The sequence below is a fragment of the Phlebotomus argentipes genome, unplaced genomic scaffold, assembly GCF_947086385.1.
Source record: "Phlebotomus argentipes unplaced genomic scaffold, Phlebotomus argentipes genome assembly contig_5, whole genome shotgun sequence".
NCBI lineage: Eukaryota > Metazoa > Arthropoda > Insecta > Diptera > Psychodidae > Phlebotomus > Phlebotomus argentipes.
Genome location: NW_026776165.1, coordinates 6,079,711 through 6,093,266, shown reverse-complemented (window position 1 = coordinate 6,093,266; position 13,556 = coordinate 6,079,711).

The following is a 13,556-nucleotide window of genomic DNA, read 5'->3' as shown; positions in this document are numbered from 1 at the left end:
TTACCCATGTATGACCACCACAAGTCCATAAATAAGTTCTTCACTATTGAATACCCTTGTTGACAATGTTTACGAAATTTGTGGATAAATTTTGTCGGAACCCGAATATAGCTTTGCTGGTAAATTGTTAATGAAGCTAGTAAATTTATAGCTTAAACAGATACTTTATCAGCATGAAATGTGGATGCACTTTATTCTAGCAACTACTAGCTGTGTTAATTTTCCATAAGAGCAGCCAAATATTCAGTTTATGGAGTTTACAAGAAAAGGGCCATTAGCATATATTGGAGCTTATTATATGTTGCTAAAATTAACATGAATTCAGATATACGAATACAACATCGTTTTACGCTTCCATGAGATATTCTTTGGGGGAAATTGAAGAGGAAAGATCAAAAGGAGGCAAATATGATGACCTATTTTCCCACAAGTCATCAAAAATTAAGTGACTTTGCCAACATCTAAATGGATTAACACAAATTTCCTTTTTTCCATCCTCTAAAATTGGCAATTTAATGTAAATGTGCAGACTCTCGTAAAAAAGTGTTCCATGTGGTGCATGATAAAGTGCAAAGAATAGCTTTAAATAAAAGATTTAGCATAAAATGATTGCTTTTAGAGGACGAAAAATTAATAATTATAATAAATCATACGGAAAAACGTTTAATTGCAGTTGTGAATGTAATTTCAGTAACAACAGCAAAAATATGAATTAACATTCATGACGACCGTTTATTATATCCACAAAAAGTCCCCGTGGAAAGTTCATTTTGTTTAACGTGTGGGTGTATTTTATTTTACATACCAAATATAAATTACGTATTCCATCGTAGAGCGGGAATTCTCCAAAATAACGCTGGGTTTGCATTAAATTTACTTTCTGATCCTCCAACATATGTATGTACAATATTTGCATGGTGAATTCTAAAAACGTTCAGTGTATCAGAGAATAAAACAATGGGAAATTCCATGGGTCATCACAATGTTACAATGGATGCGGATAGATACATTGTATAATTTGATGAAAACTATGGAAAATGCTCGTCGTTTGAGCACTTTCCAATACCATCTGGACGGATAGATGTTGGGCATGAAGGGGGACAAGGGAAGATATTGACCCAATTCGCCCAGTGAGTGCAAAAAGTGAATTTATTATGTAAAAGCTGGGGGCGATAGTTTATTAAATTTGATGTATTTCCTCAGCAAAAACCGATGGAATGTGAGTCACGTAGTGGAGGAAATTTATCAGGCGAACCTCAGGCATTCTCCAAGATCTTCGAATGCTGATGGTGTGAGATGTGATGATGTATCGCAGGCTCTCCACATTGAAAATTACATTTGGAGAAATTGAATATTAAGTATTTTGCTGTGTTACACACATTTTCTCCCGCACTGCACGGGAGATAAGAAGCTCATATTTCCATTGAATAATTCCATCCTTTGTCCCTCAAAGACATCTTCGGGCGAAATTTTCATCATTTTCCCATTTGTATCGCACATTAAATGTAAATAACACTGAAGGATTATCTCACGGTGGCGCTCTCCACTCAGGCGTCTATCTCAGCTTTTCTTAGCGGCTCATCCCTGTTGTTACGTGATTTCCCCTGGGGATATAAATAAAATCGAATTTCTGTGAGATAAAAAAAAACATCGGGGGGTTCCAAGTTCTTAAATTCACCAGCAAAGCTCACGCCGAGTGGAGGGTAAAAAAAGGGGGGACATCGATGTCGGGAGAAAAGGGCTTCCAGTTCTCTCATGGCAAAAAGCTACGTGCAGCCGAGGAGTATAAAACCCCAGCAAATCACATCGTATAAATTTTTGTGCGCCCCAACAGAAGTCAAGAGTGGTGAAAATCTCTTTGGCACCCTCTTTGCTTCAGCTCGCAAATTGTCCTCATATTCATATTTATTAAAATGAAATTTATGTCCATGGCGTGGAGGAAATATTAAGCAATACCCAAACCATTCGTCTTCAATATTTTATTATTATAATGTCACATGCACTGTGAATAAATTATGAATGCACAAATCATTACCAGAAAGTCAAGACTCTCGATTGACTCCCACAACACGCATCCCCAAAACCCGAATTATCCGAGTCATTCTCAATTTAATCACATAATGTCAATAGATATATTTCAATTTTCTCAAGTTTCCCTCCTTTATTCTTCTGTTTGTGTATTTTTTTTTATCTCTCGCTCGGTTGCGAAACATCAAAGAAATTGGGATATATTTTATGCAGAATTACGGTCTTTTGAATGTGGACTTTGGGGTACAATGACTAAGCTAGAGATTATCATGGAAATCCCTTAATGGTTTATTCCTGAAGTGCCTGAGACAATAGGAGGAGGCACCTAAATGAAAATAATCCCTGTGGTCTATTTGCGAGATTAGAGTGGGAGTGAGAGAGTACTCTGTAATGTACAGAAATAGACGAAGTATCTTCAGTACAATGCAATATAAATTTTGTGGTGAATATTATCACTATACACAATTTTATTTTAGACACTGGGCGTGGCGAATGTGTGGGCGGGGCTTCAGAATGGACAGAGTTTACTGTATGGAATTCAAAAAAATACTCGGAAGCAAAGGAAAGAGAAACATGTGCAACAAACAAACTATAATTAACATTATTCCACGAGTATAACAACGGAATGAAAATATAGAAACAGGAGTATTCCAGGAATTAAAAAAACGATATAGTGTTCCATGGATTTTAGCATATAAATTGAACGAACAAGTAAATAAATATTGAGTGACAAATTCTAATTCTGCATTCACTTCAAATGCAGCATATCGAATTTAAACATAGTGATGTGGAAAATCTGTTCAACTTCTATTTTGTAGAACAACATAAACCACCAGTCAGGAAAAGTTAAATATGCGTCCAGTGACGCAATTGAACTTATTTCATTTGGATTTCCCAATGGATTTCTGTTCATCACACCATGCAATTGACTTTGAAATCGATATTGAAATGCAATATTTCTACAGTATATTTTTCAAAATTGCAAACCAGTTAAATCCTGTCTGGTTGCATGTGAAGAAAGGTGCTCTGGAAGATGTTTTTTCACTTTGGGTACAAAGAGAGCTCTTGCGAAAACTTTTTAATTACTTATTCACTAATAAGTCTTCACTATGAAATGCTATACTGTATGCTGAGATTTGTATTGTTTTCTCAAAACTCCCTTGAAGTCAAGAACTTTCCATGCTGTGCTTCAAAATAAGTTAGACAACACGAGGAATTTGAGATGTAGTTTTTGAAAATGGTTACACATTTTTGTGGTTTCCAGCACAGAAACAGCAAAATTTCCTCCTCTGCATGATATTAATATGCAATTTAGACACAATCACTGGATTTATTTTCATGCACCCTTTTTTGGGCTTTCTCTCAAAGAGATTTATTCTGTTGTTAAATGCTTTTTTCACGATGAGCAACAAGTGAGCAAATCGTCAATCAGGTGAAATTTCCATTTGTTGCAGGTGTCTCTTGTTCATTCTCTTTTTTTTACTCTTGTTCCACAATCAACTTTCAGCATTTATTGCAATGGACAGCCGAGAGAGCTTTAGTGGGGTGTTAATTTAGTGGCAATTTGTCACTGAACAAATTTGCTTCTCGAATGTCGAATGGCATTCAGCAGTGCACGTGCCGCGCAATAGTGCTTAAAGTTGACGCTCAGGGTAATTAAATTAGAATTTCGCCGCCATAAATGGCGTTTTACTGCCACTTCCTGCGACTATAACACAAGGTCAACCTACGGTGGCATTAAGTTGAAAATTGGCCCAACATTTGAGGTAAAAATTACAGTTCATTCATGCCCACCACTTGGCAAAGTGTCTCTGGGGAAATCTTCGTGAGATCCTGAGGGTGGATTTACGGATCGTTGGGGAGCGGGAAATGCTAATGCTGAGCTTCTCACCCCCCCCCCCCCGCCCAAAGGTTTCCCTTAAGACAGATTTCCATCACGCGCCAGACACTCCTTAAGGGCATGATGGCAATTGAAATGCGAAATTCTTCCAGAGTCGGGCTCAAAGGGAAAATTATACACGAGAGATAATTATGCCACTTACCTTTTAAGCTGTGCGCCACAGAAATAATTACCTTCGATGATGAAATTAGTGAATTTTCCCACAATATCTGCGCGTCTCTGTGCCACTGGAATCTTCGCATGTATAAGTTTTTTTCAGCTTCGCCCAGAGGCATAGCATAAAATTGAATTAATTGATGCCGAACGAAATGTAAATTTAACTTTGTGGGCCACACAAATGGGGCCCCGTCAATTAGAATTTATAACTTTATCGCTGATTTTATACAGAAGGAAATTCCGCGGAAAGCATTCCACCTCGATGGGCACGGACCACTCGCCGAATGGCAAACAGGATGATGGGAAAAATTTAATTGAGTGGGGATTTATAAATGGAATTGAATTTTTTCCACGGAGCTTTTTTTTACTGCCTCAAACCATTTGCCTTCTTTTAGCGCTCCTGCACAAGTGTTTTTTTCTCTTCCTTCTTCCTTCTGGACGGAAGTTTCAGCCTAAAAAGGTGAGGGGTTTACAAATGAGAAGCAGAAATGTAAATCCTGCACAAAATTATATGGTGATAGAAATGGACCACAGATTGAATGAAATCCACTGGATAAAGACGTTTTTTTTTATTTTCATGAAAGACTCTCTATTTTATCCACTTCTGTTGATATTATTGGTAATTTAAAACCTTTAATCAAATTTTCCATCGTACTGCTGACACTTTTTCCCACGCAAATCTTGAGATTTTGATTTTCTCTGTTTGTGACATGAAACATTTTTAATAGAAAAAAAGTTGTCAAGCGTTATTAAAACTCTGTAATGTGTGTCTTTTCATGTTAAATTATATATCGTCTTTAGGAAACAAATTGCTGGAAAATCAGAGAAATTCCTCAATGTGGAGAGACGATGCAAGACATATGATGTGAATAGTACTTAGGAAATGTCGTTGAGAAGTGAATAAATAGAGGAAATTTAAAGTATGATTTTCTAAAATCTTTTGGTAAATAGAGCGAGAATATTTTCCTCACTATTTTCCTATATTTCTTTTTTGCTTAATGGCTTGAAAATGCACATTTATTGTCCCTTTGGAGGGAAGTTAAAAAAAAGACTGTTAAGATGAAAACAAATCTGAAAATAGAAGTCTATAAATGAATCTTGCCAGTTTTTCTGCTCTAAAATATACACCCTTCTATTGATTAGCATGGTAGATTGTGGTGTGAGACTGTGTGGAAGCTTAATGAAATTGTGTGCTTATTAAAAGAGCAAAAGGATGTGCCTTCCACCCAGAATTCTGATGTGCTTTTGTGGGCCATGAAAAGCAGAGAAATCCAAAGCTTACATGAGAAGAGCTCAGTTGGTGGTTTAATGCGAAATCCCCTTTTCACTTTGGCAAAATCAAATGGTCTTTTGCGCGACAGAGACCGCATATTTAGCATTGAGTTAACTTTTCTTAATGTTTCAATGCGAATGGATCCATTGTCTCTGTGCCCCACTCTTAATGCACAAGTTTAATTGTATAAAGTCCCCTCGCCCCCCTCCTTCGACCTACACTTTTGCTGGATGAGCTTCAGAGGGAAATTTTCATTATTCCCACGCATGAGGACGCACAATATTGTTTTCATCGGTGGGGAGTGTGGGGAAAACAAAGCGAGGGGGATGTGAACAAAGGGTGTGAGCCATATAAGAAAATTTTCATGAACAACCGAGGCGGAGCAAGTCAAAAGGATCCCAAGGAATTCACGTGCTTGCGAGAGAGCTCCACAATGGGGAGCGGTTTAAATGAAAGTGGCATGTGTGGATGGAAAAGAAGACCCCACAATGCCATGCCACACTGTGTAAGGAATTTCAATCTCTCGGTCCTGAACAAAACATACGATAATTGACGCTCTCCACCGACATATCATAACGACGTCACCCCACTTTCACTTTAGGGATTTCCCACCCTCGCGGGGGGAACACTTATGATATGAAAATAGTTTAATTCCATGAGAATTGAAGCTCTTCTCCTTCATCAACAGATTTGCGGTTAATGAGTGGAGTTGGGACTGCTTTTTCGCTTTAATTCAATGGATATCGCTTAAGGGTATTAATTGGAGTGAGAGAAAGTCATTTGAATTAATTTTACAATTTGCTTTTCTGTGCGAGGATTGTTCTTAATTAGACTCTGGAGATTTTCTCATTCACTTCCAGATGGAGAAGACATTAAAAAAAAATTATTGAGCGATCTATAATTTTAATTATTTCAATATTTTTAAAGAGAAAAATAAAACTGTCCATCAAATTGTCAATTTTGTCAAACTAATTACAGTGTGTTTTTTTTTCTTTGTTAGCAAATTCACTCATAATATGTCAACTCTAACCCAAACGTCTTAACTTGCAAATCCTTTTGAATGCCTTGAAGCAAGAAATCGCTGAAGCAAGAATGGATTGGCAAATTTCAAGCTCTTCGGAGCTTCTTGCCTATGCTTCCTTCCGCATGATAATTAATCATGGTGAATAAATCATAAGCCGGAAGGAATTCTTATCTCCACGGTTTTTGGGTATTGATGGCAAAATTGTGAGTTATTCGGACAAGTTTCCCAATTTGGAGGCCCTCTTTTTCACCGAATGCCAGAGTGGAATATCTCTCTCGCTGTCATAAAATGTGATTTCCCGAGACGAAGGTTGCGCTGGCATATTTCTTGTGACTTGGACAAGCTTTCGGGGCTGTTTTCTATCATGTCAGAAGTGGAATTAATAGCCTTGGAATTATTCATGAAGTGAGATGAAAATCAATGGTGTGAAGGTGTTCTTCAGATCAATGAAAACTGTCTCAATAACTTTACGAATATGGCTATGCAAAATTCATAAGCTCTCGTCGTTCAGACAAAAATGATTATATTGTGCTTTTGAAAGATAACAGCCCCTTGTTGAAAAGCTCTGTATCCTGAATGGTATTTAAATAACCTGAAAGTCAATTGCAGAGAGAGCTTCCGAGGCAATTCATACAGTTTTTTCCCCCTCTCTCTCTCGCCCTCTTTCTCTCTCTCTTTCTCTCTGGTTGGTGGGAAAAATTTAGAGGATTGAATTTTTCCAGAAAAAATATATGTATTCTGGATTTCTGATGGAAATGCAGATGAATTGCTTCGGGCTCATTGACATTTTACGCAGGAAAAATATTATTTTTTGCGCATCAAAACCGCACGCTAAAGCAATTGAGGTTTAAGAACACTCAAAGAAGGATGTCTCCATCTTAAATATCACATTTACATGTTCAAGAAGATTGGCGTCCCGGCAAAAATATTTAATTCCGTTTGAATAATTTCTCAGCTGAATTCTGTTTGCATAAATTACGCTCTTCTGCTTCGCTGAGAAATCACACGGATTGCCTGGAAGCTTCTCATTAACCCTGGGCGAAGGAGGCGAGAATCGATATTGGAAGGATGGCCAATGCGAAGGGAAGATAAGAATGCCTGAGAGCGTTTAATATTCATAAATTACGAGAGTGATTCTTTATCAATTTCCCAGAGTGTTGTTGGGAAATTGAATCGGTTGAAGACAATCGAAGGGGTGGAAAAGGGTGAGGATTTGAGACAATCTAAACGGCTAAAGGGGTTCTCACCCAATTTTTTTTTTACAAAAAAAAGTTGTGAAAGGAAGAAATAAAGTCCATTTTTAATCCCTATTATTTTCTATAACAAATAAATTAAAAACAATTCAATTGAATTCACTTTTCGCAAGACTTTTACGCAAAATTCCATTGAATTATTCGGTATGTGGAAAAGATTGAACGATTAAAGATTAAAAAGAAGCTTTCTACGACTGATATTAATCGGCTAATGTTCTGAATTAATGTGTTTGTCTGAAGTCTTTGGAGATACTTAATGACTTTCAACGCTCTTTTGCGCACTAAAATGCAAATTTCAACACGATGAAATCCCTCAAACACGTTTTGTCATATTTTACGAGATTAAATAGAAATTCAAGAGCATCGACACACTTTCTCAGTTCACTTGTCATTCCTCCCCGACTAATTGGGGTGAAGACGATGCTCTCGACCGGGGTTGATTTGACTGCCAGTGACTGCTAAATTGTCGTTCGTCTCGCTGTCGCTCAAACCGAGAATTTAATTGAGCCGAAATTGCCCATTTGCACACTGTCGAGGACGTCGAGGAAGCTTTAGCCTCGCTGAAGATTCCCTTGGTGTGACAGTTGGCAAGGACACAATGTTAATGTACATCAGAAATATCCTTGTAATTGATATGTTTGTCAGTTACATTCAATTTGCATAAATTGCTTTCATCACACCCCAAATGGTGCCTCAACTTGCGCCTCCTGTTCGCTGTTAAATCATTGTTATTAGTAAATGGGTGGATTAGTCGGTGATGCCGAGAATGTTTCCACTTTAGCGAAACCGCATAAATTCATAGTCAACAATGTCGCAGTATAAATTTGCAATGCTCTGTCTGGCAGATAAATTTCGGAGCATATTTGTTTCCTTGATTGTGTGTGACATAAATATGCATGCATATGTAGAATTTGTAGCGGATCAAATACGTATAATGTTATTGTACAGCAATTCCAACCGCACAGCATTTATTATCGCTTGACTAACTTAGTGCGGAGTTGAGAAAAGTTCACAGTGTTTGTAATAAATTTTCTGAATTTTTTCCATCGAAGAGACTTTTTCGACCAGACGAAGGTTCAGGAAAAGCCACTGAAGCGCTAAATTCAAATATTAATGCCGGGGCATTAGTGCTTCCATAGCAAAAGTTCAAACTATCCATTATGGCAAAAATTCCAACTATGTACAATAAAGTGTGCCAAGAGAGTCAAGTTTACTTTCCACTCCTCGGCGACAGTTTAAGTTTCACCCATGTGGAATAAAGACTATGAATATATAAGCTTGTTTGCTGTATATAATGAAAGCTTTTCTCAATAACACACTCCATAGAGTTCTATTGTGAAATAGACATCGTCAAAATCTTTTCTACACAATAATACACAAAAGCTGCTTAAGCATCGTCCAAATTACGTTCGTCGTGTATTTAACCCCTTGATTTTGTGAGAGCTGTGAACATCCCCTCATTAACACCGTGTGCGTCGCTCCCGGAGGATCTGACCGCATTCCTAAAGTAACACAGACCGCAGAACACCCTCAAATAGTCCTTTGTGTGCTCAAAGTGCGTTGTTACACACGACGTGCTATTTGATTTTGCAACCATATAGGAAATGACTCTCGTGTGGCAGAAGCTTTGAATTTTGGCTAATTGCTGAGCAATATGTTAGCACAGCCGAGCATTGGAGAATCACATAATTATTCAGAAAGTTCTCGGGAAAACAGTATAAATGGTGAAGTTTCGATGAGTTATGCTGGATGAAATTGCTATTCCCACATTTGGAAGTTCCAAATAAATTGCCAGAGAGAGAGAAGGAGTGGTTCAATTGATATGGAGAGAACGTGGATGAGATTGATGGCTATGTTGAAATTGCAGGACACTTTAAGCTCCCATTCTCTCTTGATACATTGCTCTACTGATAATGGTCTTGTACACTGATTTGGGAGCACTTTCCACCTACTTTCGTGGTCTCTCAATGACTCTCCATCCAAGTTTTTCTCCTTTAGGGTGAGACATTGATCAATGCCCAACTGTTGACGCTTCCAATTCCTCTTCCTGGGGCAAGATTTAAGAGTTTCGAGCAGGGATTATCTGGTTTGCCAACCATACAGACACCCAACTGAGTGCCTTCATTGAATTTCTCAGCCGACAAAAGGACACTTTGGAGAGGTAAAGTTTCTGTTGGGTGTTAAAAGTAGCAGCAACAAGTCAGACTATCACCACAACCCACTTTTCACAGCTCAAGCCGACAGTCAATTGGCTTGAACTCTTCGCAGCTCTGGGGAGAGTTTCTCGGGACAAAGGGGGGAGTTGGGGGCATTGTTGTTCATAATTTTGGGCTCTGGGACACACTTTGGAGTTTCTTGATATTTCAGCTCAACACTTTCTCCCATTAATTGCCATTCATCACTGGCGAAAATCTGCCGGCAACTTTGCAAATTTCCTCACATGCTGTGATTAATTAATATGCCAGACGCGTAAGTTTACTGAATTGAATGGGTGGAGATGCGGAACTTCGCAATTAGTTTTCACAGAGTTACAGAAATGAAAAAGGATTTTGCCCTCAACACAATTCTTAAAGGTCTATTTTGACTTTAGCATTGTTCCAAAAATTCCGGCAATTCAACAATTTTTCAGTTGCATAAGAATTCAAATTATACTACGAGAAGAATTATATCTCTTATTAGGAGTTTTATTTCAATTAACAACAATATGGCAAAAGCATTTTGAGCACTGATTAAATGTCTGTTTGTGATTCGAGAAGATATGATAATATATTTGCAACAATTTAGAATGTTGCATTTGTAGCAGAGGAAATTAATCTGACGTTATCGTTTAATTTAATTTAAATTGCATTTATTCGAGAGAAGTCTGAAAAGGCAATTATACTAGAAATAACAATACCTAATTCAATGAATATAAATGCGAATACATTTCCGATTATGGAGCAATATAATCTGCACCGGAAACGATTATGGGAATACAGTTTAGATTCCAGAATCAATTTACTTATGGTGTCAGCGCTGTAGCATTTGAATGCATTGAAGATTGCTGACTATATTGATGGGGGGATATGTTTTGAAATTGCTGAATACATGACTTTGACTGGGTAATCCTATCCAACATTAACTGCCTCATATGTTTTCCGGTTAATCGGCCTTGCTAACAGTCCGGCAATCTATTTGCTAAGTATTTATTTGAACAGTATGACACAGAGCGTTCTGCAGTCATGCCTCAACATCAGCCATGGTTCGGGAGGTTTCTCATTCCGCAAAATTGAATACATTTATTCATGAGATTCATGAAATATTTGCCTCAAGTGGGGATCCTCTTGGGGATTTTTGCGCCAGGGTTTATATGCGAAAAACAGCCACTCATTCCATGGACACTTGCTGCTGATGAAAATGAACCCCTCGGGCGGATGGTGAAGATGGATTAGGTGGCAGGAGATTAATCCTGGCCCAAGACAAGGGATTCCGGTCCACGTATAAATAGTCATCTGTGCAAATTTAGATAGAACACTTCCTTTTGTCCCCTGACTGAGAGCCACAGGTACATAATATGCCAAGGGAGAACATAACTATGAATATGGGAAGGCATCAAAATGCAGTTAAATGCCGCTCACATTCTACAACTCGCGGTCATGCATCTTTCGGCCTGATCTTTATACGCTCACATCCTCGACATGCGTAGGCAGTCAAATGGGATTAATAAAAAATATATTAATCTACATAAAAGATGAATGGTACTGGCAAATAACGAAATTGGCTGTATAGCCGGAACGACTGTCCGGGATTGGTATCGTTTTATCATCCATCAATTCAGCCAGTGAGATTTGAAATTCATCAAAAAGGACGGCCAGACGATATTGGGCCGTGGATGATAAATAAAACCTCAATAAAGGCGGGGGCTATATTTGAGGAAGAACCCATGGATTCTCCCCAAGAGGCGAACAATCGTTTAATTTTACCTTCTCGGGCGGAAAGAATGGTCGAAGAGCAAAAAAAAGCCACCTCTACTCCAGTGGCGTGGCAGTGGTAAGTTTGTGATCTCAAATACGTCATCCTTTAGTGCTTGCAATGATAGAATTTCGCTCGTTTAGGACAGATTTTCTTTTAACAGTAAAAAATTGAGATTTTTGTTCCATCATCTTCACTACGTCTTTGGCTTTTCTGCTATCAACTAACGTATAAAAGAGGCGCACAAGTTGGGCAGTCGATGGACAAGGAAGGCAAAAAGGGATCGAAAATCTTAATTGGAGACGAGCCTTTGCTAGGAAAATTGGGAAATTTATAAGCAATTGCGGAAAGGTCATGTTTTGGTTGTATATAGTTTGCAAAATTTCCTATTCCCTCAATTTGAGTAGAGCTGTTGAGGTGAGAAGTGAATGAACATGATTTATAAGGAATCTCACAGAATCATTTATTCATGTCGTCAGCAGTCGGAAGTGGACAATTGTGAGTGGAAGTCAGTTGGATTGTCAACTGTGGTGTGAGAAACGATATGAATTGAGTGTCATCGCAGTTTTTCCAGTTTGTAAAACCACATTTCTCATCGTTTACCCACAGTGACAGTGTGACGTGTATGATGAGAAACCCATTAATTATATATGACAGACTCAATAAGGGAGAAGGCCAAAAGGATGCAATAATTCAGGAGGTAATTTTATCAGTCGACTTGTCTGTCAGCTGTGAGAAAAATAATAAATTGAAGATTTATCACGTCGTTCCACAGCATCAGTTGTGTGTGCATTTGATCGATCAGTTTAATTGGATTACCAAATAATGGCATTTAAATACACATCGCAGACAACTGCAAATACTCTCTGATGTTGCAAGTAAATTAATAATTAATCTATCAACCAAAATGATTATGACGAATTTGAAATGATAACTGCACGCACAGCCAGTGGAAAATTGCATGTTTCCACAGAACGTGATTTAATTTCTGAATTTGCACAGTACCAATTGGAATTTATCAGCGAATGCGCTCTTAATTGTCTTTGCAATTTTCATTTTGTACAAGCATTCCAAGCATTTTCATGGCAAGGGATTTTATTAATAAATCGCCGTCGAATTAATAGCAGAGCGAGTGTAACATGGAATTGGGCTTAGGGCATCCCTTTTAATCTCAATGGGATTACAAGCATTCAGACTCTCAATTTGTTAATCCTCCTCATGAGCTGATTGAATCAATTCAAGAGCGACAGGAGATTGAAATTGACTTGGATGAGACGCCAATTGGCAATAGTGGACAGCTTGACCTCAGTCAAGGCGACAAGTATCCTGTCCAGGGTCATGTCATCCTCCAAGGACGGTTACCGCCTGAGGTTTCAGTGTCATTGGGCAATGCCATCTGCACAGGACATCGGGGAACTCCCAAAGGAGGGTGTCTAAGTGCGGATTTACGAAAGGGATATTCGATTTGCAGACGGAATTGTGAGTTAAGAGCGGTGTTATGCTTTAAGAGACGAAGAAAGGTCTCTCGTGAAGTGTTATAATTCTGTATATTCTGGATTTGATATGATTTCGTGCTACAGAGACCGCATAAACCATATCTCTAATTCATCTAGTAAATGACTAGAAACATTTAAGGGGAAAAAGTGAGGAAATGATATAATTGTGAGAGTTTAGCAATCTACTAATCACTCGTTGACTAATTTTACTACTTTCGAAATGTAACTGATGTGTTCTGTGAAACCGTTGACGATATACGCAGCCGTTTCCCCTACAATTCAATCCCTCCCACATCGGTGTCGGATGAGGGAAGTTTGTCCCACAGTTGTAACTGTGTTTCATGCGCTGTAGAAGATGTTTTGTGTGATGAGACGAGAAATTGCAAGAATCCACCCATCGAGAACGTGCGCTCAGTCCTCATGAGATGACTAACTCGAGAGCAACCCCGTTTCTGTTGAGGACTGCAAAAGGACG